Below are 5,907 nucleotides of genomic sequence, written 5' to 3'. Positions count from 1 at the left end.
CCCATGTAGTTCTTCTTTTTTTAGCTGATCTGCCTTCAAAGCCTCATCTTGTGCAACACGAACTTGTTCGGTTAGGCTACTTTGGACAATCATTCCGAGTGCTCGTACCCTTAATGGTTTGACTCTGTCTTTTCGGCTTAAAGCATCAGCTACTACGTTGGCCTTACCCAGATGGTATTTAATCTCACAATCATAATCATTTAACATTTCTACCTATCTCCTTTGTCTCATGTTTAGCTCTTTCTGATCAAATATGTGTTGTAGGCTTTTGTGATCAGTATAGATGGTACATTTGGTGCCATACAAGTAATGTCTCCAAATCTTCAATTCAAAGATAACTGCTCCCAATTCCAAATCGTGGGTCGTATAATTCTTTTCATGTACTTTTAATTGGCGGGAAGCATATGCTATTACTTTCTTTCTTTGCATCGGTACGCATCCTAAACCTTTACGAGATGCGTCACAATAGACCACCAATTCATCAGTTCCATCTGGAAGACTTAATATTGGAGCCTCACATAACTTCTGTTTTAACGTTTGGAAGGCTGTTTCTTATTCTTCTCCCCATTCATACGCTCAATCTTTTTGAGTTAGGAAGGTTAGAGGTTGGGCAATACTTGAAAAGTTTTCAATGAATCTTATATTATACCCGGCTAGTCCTAAGAATTAACGAATTTCTCTTGTGACTTAGGTACTTGCCAATTTTTAATGGCCTCAATTTTACTTGGGTCTACTTGGATCCCTTGATGGTTCACAATGTGCCCCAAAAACTGTACTTCTTGTAGCCAAAATTCACATTTGGACAACTTTGCGTATAACTTCTCTTGCCTCAATAATTCTAAGATTTCCCGCAAATGTTGTTCGTGTTCCTCCTTACCTCTCGAATATATCAAAATGTCATCGATACACACTATCACGAACTTGTCAAGGTAAGGTTTGCAAACTCGGTTCATGAGGTCCATAAACACTTCAGGTGCATTTGTCAACCCAAACGGCATAACCAAAAATTCATAGTGACCATACCGAGTTCGGAAAGCTGTTTTTGGTACGTCTTCTTCCTGAATTCTTACTTGATGATAACCAGATCTAAGATCAATTTTTGAAAAATACTTCGCACCCTGGAGCTGATCAAACAAGTCATCGATTCAAGGTAAGGGGTATCTATTCTTTATAGTCACTTTATTCAATTCCCGGTAATCAATACACATTCGAAAACTCCCATATTTCTTCTTTACAAATAACACTGTTGCTCCCCATGGTGAGTAACTAGGGCGGATAAAACCCCTGTCCAGTAATTCTTGTAACTGGTTGGACAGTTCTTGCATTTCAGAAGGTGCAAGTCGATAAGGTGCCTTAGCAATGGGTGCTGCTCCCGGTATCAAGTCAATACGGAATTCAACTTGTCGGGTCGGTGGTAAACCAGGCAAATCATCGGGGAATACATCTGAATACTCGTGTACCACTGGGATGTCTTCCATTCGTTTTTTCCTCTGGTTCCTTAACTGTTAAGCTCGCCAAGTATAATGTACAACCTTGGCGCAAATACTTTAATGCCTTAAGTTGGGATACTAGAGGCAACATAGTACCAGATTTCTCACCTTGAACAGTCATAGCTGTTGGACTCGGTCTGCTCAAGAGACATATTATAATTGATGTGGCTAGTACGTTATTATCCAAGTCGGGTCATACCCAATAACAAGCTAGACAAACACCGATAATATTCGTTTACATATGATGTGATCATAACAAATAAATATTAACACTTGAGTTATTTGGAAAGAGGTTTCTAAATAAAATGTACTTGTGTAATAAACAAATCATATGGATGATTTATGTTTTATGAGAGAACATTACATAGTTTTATTTAAGTTGGTTGAATAAAAATATGTGAATAATAATAACCAAGCATGTATCTTAACATATAATAAGTTTTATAAGTTATAAGTTATAAACTTATAAATATATATATATATATAACTTTATAAAAAAAGGAAAAGGAATAATACTCTTTCAAATGTAATATTATTATATGTTTGAGTGGAGACATGCAAGGTGAGTGGAGACATGCAATGGTTATTATTGGTGGAGAGAAAGATGCCTTTGAATAAAACCAAGTCTTTCTCTTTCATTCTTTCATAACACACATAATTTCCAAGTAAACTTTTCTCTCTTCCTCTCTTGGGTATTTTCATCCAACATAAGAAAAGAAGAAGAAAATTTCAAGTGCAAATCCTTGCTAGAAGTGGTGTGTTGTTGAAGCTTGGGGTATGCTAGCTTGAGGAGCTTCCATATTCAAGTTCTTACCTTTCAATCATCATCTCTTTCACCCGGTTTTGTCATATTGAAAGGTAGTAGTAACATGCATGTACTTATAGTGACATGTATGTATTTGATAGTGTGTAATTCGTATTTGGATCCGGGTTTGGGTTTTGCATGTTTAAAATTGGTTTTATACATATCATATTAACAAGATTTAAAACTTTTATATCCGCTGCGTTTTTGGTAAAATAGGGATTTTATCACTTTGATAATCTTGTTAAAACCCAACAATGGCATCAAGAGCCGCTTATACGAATGCATGCTTCATTAGACCCAAAATTTTTCGGGTTTATGGTGGGTTTCACCATTTGGCTGAAACTTTTTGGGGTTTTGGTTACCCCATGGTTTTTCAAGGTTATACTTTTCATGCATGTGGTAATCTTGAAAAACCAAGTCATTTGGATGATTGTTTAGTTTGTTTGGACAAAACCCGAAACTTTCGGTTTGCTTAAGCTTTGGCCGAAAGTTTTGAGGCAAAAAGGGGAACCATTTTGGTCTTGTATTATTGCATATTTGGATGTGTAATAGATGTTCATAACCTAGCCATGGCCTTGTGTTTGGTTGAATGATTGTGTTGGTTGTTTGTTCATTCGATTTGGTTGTAATATTTATTTGGGTTTGTAATCTATTTATTCATTCATTTGGTTTGTAATAATAAGTAGATTAGATGTATTTCTTTTACTAGAAAAATGTATTAGGATATATTTTGTAAAAGAAGATGCATGGATGAAAGCCCAAATAAAATGACGGAGACCACAACACCGGGGTAAACACTTGGAGCATATGGATGCGGAATCAAGTGGGAGTTCACCGACACAAGTGCATGTTCTTTTGGGTCCCTTAGGAGAGACTTTTTGACACACTTGTCTTCGGTCAACAAGTGTGGTCAACATTAGGAGGCTATGGTTATGAACTTGTGGTTGTGTATATTTTATGCTTGCATGGTTGATTTACTTATGTTTGTATTATTTGCAATATGGTTTGCTTAAAATCAACTAGCATAAAATTGGTTCCTTAGAAATCGTTAGGTAATAAAAAAATTGGTTTTATTAATAACTAATGATTTCATAATAAAATGGGTTTTATTAATAGGAACTTTGAAAATGGGTTTTTAAACTAAGTACCATACATTTGAATGCATGCAAATGAAAGGTACAATAAATAGTTTTCCAATCTAGAATTTAGAAAACTTAAATCCCTTTTAAAACAAGTTAAACACCATCTTTTTATACGACACATAAGTCACTTGTAGACTTGAAAGTGAGTTAGGATCACCTAAGCACTTTTAAGAAAACTTGTGATCTTAAGGTGATTTTACAAGTACTTTTGGCATTAGGATCACCTAACCACTAGTATGAGTAAACTCACACGTGTGTATAAGTAGGACGACTTGATTTGAAACCATGACTATAGGATCACCTTAACATGGTGTTCAAAGGTGTTGATGGGATTAAACATACCAACTAAACATATGATGTTTAACCGATCCCATAAAACTAGAAGTTGCAAAGGGTTGCAATCGTCAAACGTTGACTACCTTATTAATTTGAATAGTAAGATAAATGTCACCTAACTATTATTTGAATGAAACGTTGGGTTCTAGATTTTAATCAATAATTGTCTTGGAGACATTAAAGGGTATTAAAGATTAAAATTTTATTAATATCGAAAATACTAATTTGAACTTTGTTAAAATTTCTTTTAGATGGCCGCAAACAACGCACCAAACGCTATTATCCCACCCGTGCATAACTTATCACTAAGATCCATTTTGGATAAGGATCGTCTAAACTATAACAACTTCATGGATTGGTATCGAAACTTGAGAATTGTTCTCAAGCAAGAAAAGAAATCTTATATTTTAGATGATCCTATTCCCGATGAACCAAACGTTGACGATTTAGATGCCTACGCGAATTGGTTAAAATACACCGAGGATTCGGTGCAAGTTTCTTGCCTCATGTTGGGAACAATGATTCCCGAGATCCAAAAGGATTTCGAGAATCATGGGGCGTATGACATGATTACCCAGCTTAAGGAAATGTTCCTTACTCAAGCTCGGGTTGAGCGATTCGAAACGGTTCGAGCGCTTCATGCATGTCATATGGAAGAAACCCAATCTGTTTCATCTTATGTACTTAAGATGAAGAGCCACATTGATCGGCTTGAACGGCTTAACTGTCCCGTCTCAAAGGAGTTAGCCACGGATTTGATCCTAAATGGCTTAACTAAAAGGTTTGAGACATTCGTCATGAACTACAACATGAACGGATGGGACAAAAGCATTGGTGAGCTTCACGCAATGCTTAAGACAGCCGAAGCCGGCATGGGTAAAAAGGTTTTACCCGTTCTTGCGATCAATGAGGGTGGCTCAAAGAAAAGGCATCACCCGGAACCAAAGGCAAGGGTTGCCGTTGGCAAGGGGCAAGTCAAGAAGGGGTTCAAGGGAAAGGCAAAGGCGAAACCAAAACTAAAGAAGCTAAAGGTTAGCGCTGAGGATCCATGCTTTGGTTGTGGTGAGATAGGTCATTGGATGAGAAACTGTCCGACCTATCTCAAGAAGTTGAAAGCTGAGAGGGATGCGGGGAAAACCTCAGGTACAACTTTCATGATTCACATTGATCTTAATATTATTTCTTCTAACACATGGGTATTGGATACCGGATGTGGAACTCATATATGCAATTCATTGCAGGGGTTCAAAAGAAGAAATGAAGTGAAGAAAGGAGATATAAGTCTTTTCATGGGCAATGGAGCAAAGGTTGACGTCCAAGCCCGAGGAGATTATGTTTTAAAACTTCCAAATGGTTTGGAAATTATTTTGAAAAACATTTTATATTCCCCTAGTTTGACTAGGAATATTATCTCTGTTTCTGTATTAAGAGAATCTGGTTATGACTTTAAGTTTGTTGATAATGGTATTTATGTTTTCATGGATAATGTTTTTTATTTTAAAGCGATGCCGTTTAATGGCATTTATGAATTAATTCATGATGACTCATACATTAATAACTCGTACCAAGCTAACACCAAAAGACTCAAAATGGATTTGAGTAATACTTTTCTTTGGCATTGTCGTCTTGGTCACATAAACAAGAATCGTATTCATATACTTCGAAAGAATGGTCTTTTGAAATCAAATGTTGAATCATTTGATGAATGTGAATCTTGTTTATTGGGAAAGATGACCAAAGAGCCCTTTAATGGAACAAATGAGAGGGCGAAAAACTTATTAGGTATCATACATTCGGATGCATGTGGACCTTTTAGGACAATGACAAGAAATGGTGAAAGATACCTCATTACCTTTACCGATGATTATAGTCGCTTTGGGTATGTGTTCTAGTTAAGACACAAAAATGAGGCCATTGAAATGTTCAAAGTCTTCTAAAATGAAGTACAAAATCAACTCAACAAAACAATCAAAGTACTACGTTCTGATAGAGGAGGTGAATACCTCAATGATGCGTTTCTAGAACATCTTGGGAGTTGTGGGATTGTCTCACAACTTACTCCACCTGGAACACCACAACATAATGGTGTGTCCGAGAGGTGGAATCGAACTTTATTGGACATGGTTCGATCCAT

This window comes from Bidens hawaiensis, unplaced genomic scaffold, assembly GCF_021521415.1.
Source record: "Bidens hawaiensis isolate Kalapana, Puna unplaced genomic scaffold, B.hawaiensis_p1.1 tig00002759_1, whole genome shotgun sequence".
Classification (NCBI taxonomy): Eukaryota; Viridiplantae; Streptophyta; class Magnoliopsida; order Asterales; family Asteraceae; genus Bidens; species Bidens hawaiensis.
The sequence above is the reverse complement of the archived record's forward strand: the minus strand, read 5'-3'. Positions refer to the sequence as shown.